The sequence below is a fragment of the Doryrhamphus excisus genome, unplaced genomic scaffold (assembly GCF_037039965.1).
Source record: "Doryrhamphus excisus strain RoL-2023G ecotype Guam unplaced genomic scaffold, RoL_Dexc_Guam_v1.1 HiC_scaffold_24, whole genome shotgun sequence".
Classification (NCBI taxonomy): domain Eukaryota; kingdom Metazoa; phylum Chordata; class Actinopteri; order Syngnathiformes; family Syngnathidae; genus Doryrhamphus; species Doryrhamphus excisus.
This window is the reverse complement of record NW_027621862.1, coordinates 7,915,799-7,930,142: the sequence shown is the minus strand read 5'-3', so window position 1 is coordinate 7,930,142 and position 14,344 is coordinate 7,915,799. Positions and strand designations below refer to the sequence as shown.

At 49.4% G+C, this 14,344-nt stretch overlaps 7 non-coding genes across 7 annotated transcripts; 5 read left to right on the top strand and 2 right to left on the bottom strand.

The window, feature by feature from the left end:
• Positions 1-318: 318 nt before the first annotated feature.
• Positions 319-391, bottom strand: trnav-gac (transfer RNA valine (anticodon GAC)). Its single transcript has one exon. It is a non-coding gene; the product is annotated as a tRNA-Val (tRNA).
• A 2,207-nt stretch (positions 392-2,598) lies between these two features.
• Positions 2,599-2,671, bottom strand: trnak-uuu (transfer RNA lysine (anticodon UUU)). The gene has a single exon. It is a non-coding gene; the product is annotated as a tRNA-Lys (tRNA).
• A 291-nt stretch (positions 2,672-2,962) lies between these two features.
• Positions 2,963-3,036, top strand: trnan-guu (transfer RNA asparagine (anticodon GUU)). The gene has a single exon. It is a non-coding gene; the product is annotated as a tRNA-Asn (tRNA).
• A 7,787-nt stretch (positions 3,037-10,823) lies between these two features.
• Positions 10,824-10,896, top strand: trnaa-ugc (transfer RNA alanine (anticodon UGC)). Its single transcript has one exon. It is a non-coding gene; the product is annotated as a tRNA-Ala (tRNA).
• Positions 10,897-12,407: 1,511 nt separating this feature from the next.
• On the top strand, positions 12,408-12,481 carry trnan-guu (transfer RNA asparagine (anticodon GUU)). The gene has a single exon. It is a non-coding gene; the product is annotated as a tRNA-Asn (tRNA).
• Positions 12,482-12,997: 516 nt separating this feature from the next.
• Positions 12,998-13,079, top strand: trnas-uga (transfer RNA serine (anticodon UGA)). Its single transcript has one exon. It is a non-coding gene; the product is annotated as a tRNA-Ser (tRNA).
• Positions 13,080-13,696: 617 nt separating this feature from the next.
• On the top strand, positions 13,697-13,887 carry LOC131126945 (U2 spliceosomal RNA). The gene has a single exon (XR_009129459.2). It is a non-coding gene; the product is annotated as a U2 spliceosomal RNA (small nuclear RNA).
• Positions 13,888-14,344: the final 457 nt, after the last annotated feature.

The following is a 14,344-nucleotide window of genomic DNA, read 5'->3' as shown; positions in this document are numbered from 1 at the left end:
GGAGAAACATTTTAGCTTGTGTCGGCACGGCTACCGTGACAAGAGCCCATTTTCCTTTCCAGTAAATGTGCATCAGCTGAACACTTTGCAGACCTAATGCTGTGAACATTTGCGCGAACTCAAGGTCTGGTCCTCCATCCTGTTTGTGTCTGATTGTAACATGATATGCATCAGGATTCTGTATGTCACCTCCCAACTGTACTTGTCTGGTCTTAATATGTAACTGGCTGTGTTGTCGTGATCGATGTTGATGAAATCAAGAGAACAAAATCACCCCTTTACAAACTATTTGCCAACTCACAATGTAAACGGCAATTGTGCTGAAAACTGGGATTGAACCAGGGACCATTAGATAGTCAGTCCAACGCTCTCCCAACTGAGCAATTTCAGCTGCAAAGGGGTTTCTCTGCTTTTTCAGTCTGGGCTAAAAGTGGGGGTAGGGTGAAGCTGTGTCTGTGCCACGCACTACGTTGCTGTGTACCTGGTCCAGTGTGTTCTCATTTTGGGTTGGAATGTCCCCATGCTGGTGAAGGGTGGGGATTACAGTCCGTTGATGAGGATAAGCGGTACAGTGGAGTTCACTGGTTGAAGTCGCCAGGTACCATCAAAATGGTAATGGGCCACGAGGGTGTTCTGAATTCCCCTTTGGCAGAATTGGCTAAATGGCCGTACAAAAAGCACCATACTTGGAGCCTGTGGTCAATGTCAACAGTTGGGCTAATTCAGTTCCGTTGAGACGGTGATTATGTACCAAGTCAGTTACATATGTCAGTCAGGATTTGGTCGAGGTTGTTGTGTGGTTTTGGCATGGATAAGGCTATGTATCTAAATTTAGGAGGAGTCCATGGTCTGTAAACATACTGAAGTACTCCCCCTGCTGTTGTGGAACTTGCGGGACCTTGCAAATTTCCCCACTGAGGGACGAATAAAGGCATATCTTATCTTCTACCATAGGGTAGGCTTTTGGCAAGAAGTAGGATTCTTAATCCTACTTCTTGCCATTCTTAATGCTTTCCCAAGTTCCAACATTTCCTTGGGAGCGAGTTTGATAACCTCGGGGTGGGGACATGATGTGCCAACGGGGTTGGGAGGATTCTAGAATTTTGGTTTGAGTGTGTCATTTAATTGAGTTGAGTCAAATGTTCCCCAAGAGAGGGTGGACATGGGTGTCTGTTCAGAGGCAGTTGCAGAGTGATCATAAATCCTAAAATCATCATCATAAATTGGAAATGTCGGGTACAAAGATGTGGCCTGAGTCGGAGTTTGTAGAACTACTGATGACTGAAAGTCTCGCTCCTTCTGTTCCCTGAGAAACAAGGTTGTCTGTGGAATTGGTCAAACATCAAGGTGGCCACATCGATAAAAAAGAAAAACAAAAAATTATATCTGCAGCTGAAAAAGGCCTGTTTGGTTCAGTCGGTAGCGCATGAGACTCTTACTCTCAGGGTCTTGGGTTCGAGCCCCACTTTGGGCAGTTCAGCTCTTTTGTTGATACATCTGAAAGATGTCTTTCCTGTGGAAATTGTTCAAAATGCAGAAAACATTTTATTCGAAATACAAAAAAACAAACCCCCTTCTTGTATGACCACAATTCCTAACTTGGTTGGCTGTGAAATTAACTAGGGACCTTTTGCGTGTTCGGCAAACGTGACAACCACGACACTATGGAAACCTGATGGAAGGGGTTTTTAAGGGGACAGGCGAAGTCACAAAACAGTTGCCAAACAATGAAACACGACGATGTGTCCAAAGTGGGGGCAGATTGACAATTGTCCAAATTGGCAAATATTTCTCAATTTTTTATCAATAAAGTAAATTTGATTAGAGATCAGATGATAGATGTTGACGGTAGACTGTCAGATTCTATTATAAAGAACAAGACAATGTAGGATAAACTGCGTAGTTTTCAATTTAAGAGGGTAAGTGTAGATGAGGTAGGAAAACTGTTGCATTCCATTAAAAGCGATGAGCCATGTGGTATTTATAATTTGGTTGGGAGGTTACTGAGGGCGGCAGCAAAGTTGATTCAGGAGCCCATATGCCATATCTTCAATTTAATTATTGACAATGGTGTTTACCCACAGTCCCGGAAGATCGCAAAGGTGCTAGGTCGAAAAGGTTTACTTAAACAAGTTATTCCTTGTGTGCTGTTGTAGTCTCTGTCACGCAATTGGTCAGCGCGTTTGGCTGCTAACTGAGAGGTTGGTGGTTCGAGCCCACCCAGGGACTCTCAATTCAGTGTTGGACTTTGGACTCCCTCCCTTGTATGAACATTTTTCCCCATTGGCGAACAGTTTTTGTGTTGGTGCCAGATGCACAGCTGGCGCTGTGGCTAAGCTGGTCAAAGTGCCTGTCTCGTACTGTATCTTCAATTTAATTATTGAGAATGGCGTTTACCCACAGTCCTGGAAGATGTTGCAATGTTGCTTGGTCGAAAAGGCTTACTTAAACACGTTATTCCTTGTGTGCACGGTCATCTCCTTGGCCTTCTCGGTTTTGAGGATGAAGGAGCAGAAATCTTCTGGCATACTGTACTTGACCACAGAAGGAGGATAAAGGAAGTAGGTTTAACATTTCAGGGAAGGGGCCTACCTTCACCGCCTGAACAGGGACTTGAACCCTGGACCCTCAGATTAAAAGTCTGATGCTCTACCAACTGAGTTATCCAGGCCTTTGTTCACTCAGGACAACTCACAACGTAAAATCTTCTGGCATACTGTACTTGACCTTGCAGAGAGGAGAGCTTCTTCTCTGGCTCTCAACAAAGGCGCTCACATCTTTCCCCTCTCCTCCCTATCCCTTATCTTCCCTTCTTCTTTTGCGTTCATCAAAGAGTAAAGCTGGTGTCCTGGTTTGCAATGCCTTGATTGTTACACCAGAAGGTGCGAGTCCCATCCAAAACAAAGGGCATGCTGGAAGCATAGCATGCGTTAGTATGTGAACAGAAGTCGGCAGCGTGTGGGTCTCTGTGACGCAATCGGTCAGCGCGCTCGGCTGTTAACCGGGAGGCTGGTGGTTCGAGCCCACCCAGGGACATTCTCAGGGTGCATCAGTGTCACTGTTCATTCGTGTTTGCACTCCACTCTTGCACTTGTGTGGTTCCCAATTGGCAAACTGTGTGTCAATGCGCCCTACAAAGACAATACCCTTGTGTATTTGGACATTTGCAGGTTTAAGAAATTTAAGAAAGACTTGTGTAGCCCCTCACACAAACCATGTGTCTTCCTCCCATGCACATGTTGCCAGCTGATCCTTGACATCAGCAACATTTTGGTTCTAGGACAATGGGGTCACCTGCCCCCATTGGTCTTTTCCAAGCAGTCACGGTGGCCGAGAGGTTAAGGCGTTGGACTTGAAATCCAATGGGGTTGTGACGCTTTGGTTGGCCATGCTGTTTACCTTGTGGTGGAGTACTGTTGGTTATGAGGGCTGGGGTGTTGTCCTTTCGCGGCCCGCGTTCTCTACAATGGTGGTCTAAATTTTGGGTAGAGGATAATGGAGTCCACTGTCCCCATTGATCTGCTTCTTGCAGTCTCGGTGGCCGAGAGGTTTGTTGCCACTCTGCTTTTGACATGCTGTTTTCAGCGGCCTTGTCGAGGGTGTTTCACAGGTGGGTGGTGTGATGTTGGATATGGGGGCAAGTGGGTTGTCGCCGTTTTGTTGTTCCTGGAGCACATAAAGAAGAGTGGCCAGTACGAGGGGGCGAACCCATGACCTTGGCGTTATTAGCATCCCCAGGCTGACCAACTGAGCTAACCGGGATAGCAGCAAAGAGCTGCTGGAATGACAAGGCACTACGAAACGCGTATCGGGCGGCACCTCTCCGACCCACACGTCGGCTCCAAATCCCACCTCCTGGGGCTCTTCCGGCACCACTCCTCTCTCCCTGCTCCAGCAGCGGAGAGCCGGCTGACGACATTGGGAGTGTCGTCCCCATGCAACTGGGAGCCAGTCGCCTTTCGTCAGCGGAGAGGAGTCACCGTCTACGCCTGTGGCTGTGCCTGTACTGTGGGAGTCCTACACACAATTTCCCGCTGTCCAGTTCGCCAAGCACGCCAACGCTCTTCCTCCACCAGGGATATTTCCCAGCTGCTGGCACTGCCCGCTCCAACCACACCGGCTGCGTCATCCGCTTTGGTGGGCCGACTTCAGGTGGAAGGTACGATATCCTGGGCGGGAGAAGCTTCTCCTACCACAGCATTAATTGACTCTGGGGCGGACGAGAACTTCATTGATAGCGGACTGGTCAGTTCTCTTAACATTCCTACTGTTGAGCTTGTCCCCCACAAGAATGGCTGCTTGCTAGAATTCAGAATGACACCTGAAACGTAACAGACCGGACCACCCGAGAGTTAAGGTGGACAGCACTTAGTGAAACCTGACTGCAGTTGATCAAAGGATCAAACATCAAGAAGACCACATCAATTAAAAAAAAATTTAAAAAGTGATATCTTGGCCGAGAAAGGCCCGGTTAGCCGGTTAGCTGAGTGGGGAGAGCATGAGACTCTTAATCTCAGGGTCGTGGGTTCGAGCCCCACATTGGGCGGGTCAGCTCTTTTGGTGATACAGACCTGGTAGACCCAAATGAGTAGTGAGGGTGTGCTGGGAACGTCTGGCAGAGTCTCCCGTTCGTCGAGTCTTCAACTCTCACCTCTGGCAGAGCTGGACAGCCTCAAGGTCCAAAAGTGTTAAGGCAGTCCCATAGTGTCCCCACATCATGCCATGTGTCTATTTGCCTTGAGACATGAGTAAATTAGCTTAAATGCTAACATGCTAATGGTCATCATGTTAGCACCAAGCAAGAGAGTCCTTTTTCAGTCGAGTCTAAAAGTGGGGGCAATGTGAAGCTGTGTCTGTGCCACCTACTATGTTGCTGTGTCCCTGCTCCAGTGTGTTCCCATCTTGGGTTGGAATGTCCCCATGCTGGTAACGGGTGGGGAATACAGTCCGTTGATGAGGATAAGCGGGATGGATTTCAGTGGTTAAAGTCTCCAGCTACCATGAAAACGGTCATGGGCCACGAGCCTGTTCTGAATTCCCCTTTGGCCAATCGACACCACATCAGCTCAGCAGCAGTCCTCGTTAGTATAGTGGACAGTATCTCCGCCTGTCACGTGGAAGACCGGGGTTCGATTCCCCGAAGGGGAGTTCCTCTTTTGTATGTCACAATGTCACGTTGAACCTTGAGTCAGGTTGCACAGCGGTAGCGTGCTGGGCCCATAACCCAGAGGTTGATGGATCGAAACCATCCTCTGCTATGGCTGTGGTCTTTAGGTGTCCTTTGAAGAGCTTGCAGATGTATTGTCTTTGTTACTTAGCTGACCTGGTCCAGTAAAGAGTTCACGCTTCCATTACTGCTGTTCTCGATGCATTTACTGCTCTTGAGTGCATTCACACGCCATTGCGGGACATTGAAGCATCGTGAAACACCGCAACTGTCCTCATTAGTCCATTGTCACTCTTATGGACTTGAAGAATCCCAGCCAGTTTCCGTTCGTTTCGGGGAACCTCCTCCTCTTTGATGATCACCACATCTCCAACTTGCATGTTTCTTCTTGGCGTATGCCATCTTTGTCTCAGAGCAATGTTGGTATGATACTCCTGCCACCATTTGTTCCAGAACTATTCCGACAAATATTGCAATTATCTCCATCTCATTTTAGTATACAAGTCCATCCATCCACCCATTTTCCTCCGCTTATCCAGGTCCAGGTCGCAGGGGGCAGCAGTCTTAGTAGGGAAGCCCAGATTTCCCGGTCCCCGGCCACCTCCTCCAGCTCCACCGGGAGGACACCAAGGTGTTACCAGGCCAGCTGTGAGACATAATCACTCCAGCGTGTCCTAGGTCTGCCCCGGGGCCTTTTCCCGGCTGGGTATGCCCGGAACACCTCACCAGGGAGGCGTCCGGGAGGCATCCGGACTAGATGCCCGAGCCACCTCAACTGACTCCTCTCGATGTGAAGGAGAAGCGGCTCTACTCTGAGCCCTCCCGGATGACTGAGCTCCTCACCCTATCTCTTAGGGTGAGTCCAGCTACCCTACGGAGGAAACTCATTTCAGCCGCCTGTATCCGAGATGTCCTTCTTTCGGTCATGACCCAAAGAGGGACTGGACCTTGTTCCACTCTGGAGTTGCTGCAGGGGAGAGGCAGCGAGCTGGTGTAGGCTTATCAATAGACCCCCGGCTTGGTGCCTCTGTGTTGGAGTCAGCCCCGGTGAACGAGAGGGTAATTTCTCTACGCCTTCGGGCTGGGGAAAAGGTCCTAACTGTCATGTGTGCGTACGCGCCAAATGGCAGTTCGGAGTACCCGGTCTTTTTGGAGTCCTGGTGACTCTGTTGTTCTACTGGGAGACTTCAACGCCCATATGGGCAATGACAGTGTGACCTGGAGGGCCGTGATTGGGAGGAACGGCCTCCCTGATCTGAACCCGGGAGGTGTGATGTTATTGGACTTCTGTGCGAACCACAGTTTGTCCAAAACTAACACCATGTTCGAACATAGGGATGTCCATAAGTGCACTTGGCACCAGGACACCCTAGGCTGCAGGTCTATGATCGACATTGTAGTCATGTCATCAGACCTGCGTCCGCATGTTCTGGACAGGCGGGTGAAGAGAGGGGCTGAGCTGTCAACTGATCACCACCCGGTGATGAGTTGGGTTAGATGGCGGGGGAGGATGCTGGACAGACCTGGTAGACCCAAACGAGTAGTGAGGGTGTGCTGGGAACGTCTGGCAGAGTCTCCCGTTCGTCGAGTCTTCAACTCTCACCTCTGGCAGAGCTTCACCTGCATCCCGGGGGAGGACCGGGATATTGAGTCCGAATGGGCCATATTCCGTGCCTCCATTGCTGAGGCGGCTGACCGGAGCTGCGGCCGCAAGGCGGTCGGTGCCAGTCGTGGCGGCAGGCCCCGAACCCGATGGTGGACACCAGAGGTCAGGGCCACCGTCAAGCTGAAGAAGGAGTCCTATCCAGCATTGATGGCTTGTGGGACTCCGGAAGCAGCTGACAGGTACTGTCAGGCCAAACGGTTCGCGGCTTCGGCGCTTGTCCAGGCAAAAACTCGGGTGTGGGAGGAATTCGGTGAGGCCATGGAGCACGACTTTCGGTCGGCCTCGAAGGGGTTCTGGCAAACCGTCCGGCGCCTCTGAAAAGGGAAGCAGTGCCCAGTCCACACAGTTTACAGTGGAGACGGGGCCTGCTGACCTCGACTGGGGATTTGTTTTGGTGAAGTAGGTGCAGACACATCGATTAAAAAATTAAAATACAAAATATACAGAATGCAGTATAAATATATGTACGCAGTCTGTTTTTTATTTGTTATTCCGGAAGTGCAGTCTGATTGTTTTTCCTAAGAGTCCAAACTGAGCGTTAATTTAACGCATATAAAGTGTCAAAGTGGCAGGGTGAGGCAGAGGTGGGGTGTGAACAGTGTCAGGGGGGTTCCGGGCCTTGTTGATGAGGCTGACAGCAGACGGGAAGAAACTGTTCTTGTGGCGTGAGGTTTTGGTCCTGATGGACCGCAGCCTCCTCTCAAAGATACTGTGTCCGGGGTAAAAAAAAAAAACTAGCATGAGTAAATTAGCTTAAATGCTAACATGCTAATGGTCATCATGTTAGCACCAAGCAAGAGAGTCCTTTTTCAGTCGAGTCTAAAAGTGGGGGTAATGTGAAGCTGTGTCTGTGCCACCTACTATGTTGCTGTGTCCCTGGTCCAGTGTGTTCCCATCTTGGGTTGGAATGTCCCCATGCTGGTAACGGGTGGGGAATACAGTCCGTTGATGAGGATAAGCGGGATGGATTTCAGTGGTTAAAGTCTCCAGCTGCCATGAAAACGGTCATGGGCCACGAGCCTGTTCTGAATTCCCCTTTGGCCAATCGACACCACATCAGCTCAGCAGCAGTCCTTGTTAGTATAGTGGACAGTATCTCCGCCTGTCACGTGGAAGACTGGGGTTCGATTCCCCGACGGGGGCTTCCTCTTTTGTATGTCACAATGTCACGTTGAACCTCGAGTCGGGTTGCGGTTGCAACAACCAGTCCGGTTAAACAAACCCTTCTCATTAGAACAAAACCTTTCTTAATTTTCTTCTCAAGGTGTTCAGGTGTCTTGTACAATCTGACGGTCTTTTGCTGCCAAATCATTCCAGTCGTGGATAACGGAGCTGACCAGGAAAATGCCAGCTGTGGGATTTCAACCAGAGCCTCCTGAACGTAAGGAACCTTAATCTGGCGCCTTCGATTACTCATCCACCCAACCTAAAACGGTGCCCTGATCAGGAAAAAAAAAACTGTGACCTTGTGAGGTTCACTGACAACAGAGGACACTCAAAAGGAGCCGCACGATATTGATAAGGGAGGTCTGAATTTAATTGATTTAGTCTTGAAGAAACAGGCACTGAGACTAAACGTGCTCAGAAAATTTCTGGATCCAGATTGTCGGGCTCCCTGGAAGGAGTTTTTCCTGAAGGATCTGCGTGTATTAAATAATTTTGGTGTGTTTAATCTTTGTCTGTTGCCCCCCAGCCCAGTGCTCGGGGTCCTCCCGAACTTTGTAAGGGAAGCCTTACAGGCGTGGGCCGCTTTGAGGCCTTTTGCTGTGGCAGTTCCTGGTTCATGGATTGATTTGTGTAAAATGCCTCTCCGATTCAATCCAGACCTCCTCTCTTCTCCCTCCAAAGAGAGGACAAAGATGATGGGAGAGTCGATGGAGAGAGCTGGGTGAACAGTTGTAAAGGATATTTTTTCACCTTTTGGGGATTGGAACATTGACTTTGTCCGTAGAAAATTTGTTATGTCGAGAGTGGTGTTTAGAAGAAAATCAGTTTTGGTGTTGTTAAACTCATTTAAAGAGCACCTGTTCAGATGGTGGGGCACCCTGCTAACAGGTGGCAAACCTCCTGATGTGGGCTTCGCCCCCCTTGATTGACCCTGAAAACGTCCGATCTCAGAAGCTAAGCAGGGGCGGGCCTGGTTAGTAAATGGATGGAATACAAGGACAATACAAGGGAATACAAGGGCAACAGGACAATCCCTTGGTACTTCATGGAAACGATGTGAGGTGCCTTTTAACTAGAAGTGGAAAGACTTGTGTAGCCCCTCACACAAACCATGTGTCTTCCTCCCATGCACATGTTGCCAGTTGATCCTTGACATCAGCAAAATTTTGGTTCTAGGACAATGGGGTCCCCTGCCCCCATTGGTCTTTTCCACAGGTTCAAATCCTGTCTGTGACGCTTTGGTTGGGCATTTGTTGGTACTGTTGGTTATGAGGGCCGGGGTGTTGTCCTTTCGCGGTCCGCATTCTCTACACTGGTGGTCTGAATTTTGGGTAGAGAGATAATGGGGTCCACTGTCCCCATTGATCTGCTTCTTGCAGTCTCGGTGGCCGAGAGGTTTGTTGCCACTCTGCTTTTGACATGCTGTTTTCAGCGGCCTTGTCGAATGTGTTTCACAGGTGGGTGGGTGGTGTGATGTTGGATATGGGGGCCAGTGGGTTGTCGCCGTTTTGTTGTTCCTGGAGCACATAAAGAAGAGTGGCCAGTACGGGGGGTTGAACCCATGACCTTGGCGTTATTAGCACCACACGCTAAGCAACTGAGCTAACCGGGATAGCGCCAGAGAGCTGCTGGAATGACGAGGCGCTACGAAACGCGTATCGGGCGGAGCCGCTCCGACCCACACGTCGGCTCCAAATCCCACCTCCCGGGGCTCTTTTGGCACCACTCCTCCCTCCCTGCTCCAGCAGTGGAGCGCCATCTGACGACATCGGGAGTGTCGTCCCCATGCAACTGGGAGCCAGTCGCCTTTCGTCAGCGGAGAGGAGTCACCGTCTACGCCTGTGGCTGTGCCTGTACTGTGGGAGTCCTATACACAAGTTCCCGCTGTCCAGTTCGCCCAGCACGCCAACGCTCTTCCTCCGCCAGGGATATTCCCCAGCTGCTGGCACTGCCCGCTCCAACCACACCGGCTGCGTCATCCGCTTTGGTGGGCCGACTTCAGGTGGAAGGTACGATATCCTGGGCGGGGGAAGCTTCTCCTACCACAGCATTAATTGAGTCTGGTGCGGATGAGAACTTCATTGATAGCGGACTGGCCAGTTCTCTTAACATTCCTACAGTTGAGCTTGTCCCCCACAAGAATGTCTGCTCGCTAGATGAACATCACCTGGCATGCATTGCGCATCAGACGTGCACCATATCCTTGGTGCTGTCGGGTAACCACCACAAGGTCACTAATTTTTTTCTTATGCCCTCTCGCTCAGCTCTGTTAGTACTCGGCCTCCCCTGGCATCCCGTGCGTGTGTTGTGATGTTTTGTCATTCAGCGCCACTTTGCAGAGGCTCATCCACTTGACAGTTGATTTTTTTTCTCTTACAGTGTGTCCCCACGTGGCATTGGTGGTTCAGTGGTAGAATTCTCACTTGCCAAGCGGGGGCCGCGCTCATGTTGTTGACATTTGCTGCCAGCCAATCAGGATGCGACACAGACGTCAGACAAGCAAAGAGACTCGCCTGCCATGCGGGCATGATTATCATTACCATTACCATCTATCAGGGATGGCAACTGAATTAAGAATCAATGCCAGAAACCTGCCACAGGATTTCAGATAATGTTTTGATGCAGACTGGCCATGATGCCTCTGAAGTTCACCAAAGCACACCTGACTTAAGGTGACTACACTTCCAAAGTTCCCAGTGATGACTGAACCTCTCGCTCCTTGTGTTCCCTGAGAAACTCGGTCAGCTGCGGAATTGACGTACTCCAGCAAAGGAACCAAAATAGTTATGAGACTGAACCTTCTCTGTCAACGCTGTGATGGCAGGGGAATTAGCTCAAATGGTAGAGCGCTCGCTTTGCATGCGAGAGGGAGTGGGATCGATGCCCGCATTCTCCAAGAAGTCAAGTGCTTTTTTGTAGAAGAGATGTTGGGATCGGAAATGAGTCCAGGATCTGTCCCTCAGCATCAGACAAATACCCCAAACCTAATCCTGGCTACGTTCTCTCGACTAGTCTCTTGTCATGTAATAGTGAAGAAACCCAGACCTTGATTTATTGTTCCCAAGTACCAAACACTAATCTGAGCCCCAATTTCTATGCCAAATACAGTATTGGTCTAACCCTAAACCCAGTCCACACTCCCTCCTCCAGTTGAGCACCTTATCTTCTTGTGTAGTACTTACCAGAAACTCAAGTCTATCCTTTATTGACGGGTTTTATTCGTATTTATGTCGTCAGTCGCTTCAGAATGACAGCAGTTGGCAGATAGCGCTTATGAATGACCCTAACCGTTCGGCCGATGACCAAGACAAATCCCATCTCCACTCAAAACCTGTCCAAATGTCAGTTACCTGACTGGGAGCAGCAATATCTTTTTATTAATAAAATAAATTTGATTAGAGATCAGATGATAGATGTTGATGGTAGACTGTCAGATAAAGAACAATATTGTGTAGGATAAACTGTGTAGTTTTCAATTTAAGAGGATAAGTGTAGATGAGGTAGGAAAACTGTTGCATTCCATTAAAAGCGATGAGCCATGTGGTATTGATAATTTGGATGGTAGGTTACTGAGGGCGGCAGCAAAGTTGATTCAGGAGCCCATATGCCATATCTTCAATTTAATTATTGACAATGGCATTTATCAACAGTCCTGGAAGATCGCAAAGGTGCTAGGTCGAAAAGGTTTACTTAAACAAGTTATTCCTTGTGTGCACGGCCATCTCCTTGGCCTTCTCGGTGTTGAGGATGAAGGAGCAGAAATCTTCTGGCATACTGTACTTGACCACAGAAGGAGGATAAAGGAAGTAGGTGTAACATTTCAGGGAAGGGGCCTCCCTTCACCCGCCTGACCAGGGACTTGAACCCTGGACCCTCATATTAAAAGTCTGATGCTCTATCAACTGAGCTATCCAGGCCTTTGTTGAATGAGGACAACTCACAAGGTCAAATCTTCTGGCATACTGTACTTGACCTTGCAGAGAGGAGAGCTTCTTCTCTGGCTCTCAACAAAAGCGGTCGCATCTTTCCCCTCTCCTCCCTATCCCTTATCTTCCCTGCTTTGTTGTCCCCTGTCCATCCTGTCGATGGAGTTTGACTTGATTCTTTGTCACGCAGTCTGAAATTGGCAAACTGAGAAATTCTGATTGAGTGACCAATGCAGTCTGTCCATTTTAATACATTTCGTCTCAACTCATGTTGAAAAAGGACAGAGCCATTTCCGTGAGAGCACAAGACCCCTGGATTGTACCCAAAAAATACTTTGCGTTCATCAAATAGTAAAGCTGGTGTCCTGGTTTGCAATGTTGTTTGATTGTTACACCAGAAGGTGCGAGTCACATCCAAAACAAAGGGCATGCTGGAAGCATAGCATATGGCTTCAACTGAACAGAAGTTGGCAGGGTGTGAGTCTCTGTGGCGCAATCGGTCAGCGCGCTCGGCTGTTAACCGGGAGGCTGGTGGTTCGAGCCCACCCAGGGACGTTCGCTGGGTGCATCAGTGTCAGTGTTCATTCATGTTTGCGCTCCACTCTTGCACACCACTTGTGTGGTTCCCAATGTGCCCTACAAAGACAATACCCTTGTGTATTTGGACATTTGCAGGTTTAAGAAATCAGACCACATTAGCCAAATATCTTCTGGACAAAAGAGTGGTCAGACAAGACAAAGTTTGAGCCAGTCACCTGAACATTAGACTTTTGATCTGAGTGTCCGGGATTCAAGTCCCTGTTCAGGTGACCAGTGATAGGGTCTGAGGTCCACTTGCAAACACCTCCTTTTTGCCCACAAAATACAAGGGCAACAGGACAATCCCTTGGTACTTTATGGAAACGATGTGAGGTGCCTGGCTTTTGACTAGAAGTGGAAAGACTTGTGTAGCCCCTCACACAAACCATGTGTCTTCCTCCCATGCACATGTTGCCAGCTGATCCTTGACATCAGCAAAATTTTGGTTCTAGGACAATGGGGTCACCTGCCCCCATTGGTCTCTTCCAAGCAGTCACGGTGGCCGAGAGGTTAAGGCGTTGGACTTGAAATCCATTGGGGTTTCCCCGCACAGGTTCGAATCCTGTCTGTGACGCTTTGGTTGGGCATTTGTTGCCTCCTCAGCCTCCCTGGGAAAGTCTATTCCAGGGTGCTGGAGAGAAGGGTACAACTGTTGGTCGAACCTCTGCTACAAGAGGTCCAATGTGGTTTTCCTCCTGGTCGCAGTGAGGACAGTGAAACCACATACCCAGTGGCATGCCGCTCCACTCTGAATATGCAGTTAACGCCCCTCTCTTTTTATTCTCTTTCAGGGGTCCCCTACTACATGGTCGTGCAACACTGGGGGGAGGCAGTTGTACAAGCTGTGTTTATTTGTCTATGTGTGTGTATGTGAGAGTAATTACTTTAATTGTTTTTCCGAGTTCTTTTCTTGACACATTCTTGCAGGATTAACGTGAACATCTGCAGGGTCGCTGTTGGCGCTTTCAGGCACCTCCAGGACCTGGGGCTCGCTGGGGGTCTCTGATCAGGGTCACGGGAACATTTCTTCTTCAGCACATTCAAACACTTTCTATTGTCTAAGTGAATGGATATAAGGGTGATAACTGACGCTATGTTTGTTCCGTCTACATTTTATTCCAACATGCGTGCAACCGGTCCTTTAGCTTGTCATGCCAGAAGTGCCCTCCTCCCCTACGAGCGCCCTCTGGCATCGCTTCTCGGCCTTTTGGCTAAGATCAAGTGTAGTATCTGTTCTTATCAGTTTAATATCTGATACGTCCCCCAACAGGGGACTAAATATTAAATTGCTTTTTGGAACAGGGAGCTGCGATTGGGGCTTGCGCCATCCGCTCCATGCATCGACCTGGTATTGCAGCGCTTCCAGGAACGGTGCACTAATCCTTCTTGTGTAAACAGCAACAGCAGACTCTGGCAGGGTGCATCTTGTGGATGGTGCTGAAAGAAATGCACAGAACATGCTCCCGTTTGGTGCCCCCTGAGCAGTAGTTCTGCAGAGGAAATGGCTCGTGGTAGCGGGGCACTGTGTCTGCGCACTCCGTGGACCCCACTTCCCTCGCAGCAGCCGGTCTCCAGAGGGTGTCAGCCACTTTTTGTCAGCCTTGCCTCCTGCAGTCTCCCACCGGCTCCTGATTCTCAGGTTTCGTGCGTGCTTCCCGGGGCCCTGTGAGTGTCGCATTGATCAACTGCTGGATGTAGTCTGACACAATGATCTTGTCTGGTGGAGGCCTTCCAAGTTTCCTCCACAAACCAGTGGCATAAGGGGCTTTTCCGTCTTCCGTTTGGCTTCTCAGGGTCGGGTTTGGTGGCCCTTTGTGTGTTGGATATGACAAAAAAAGA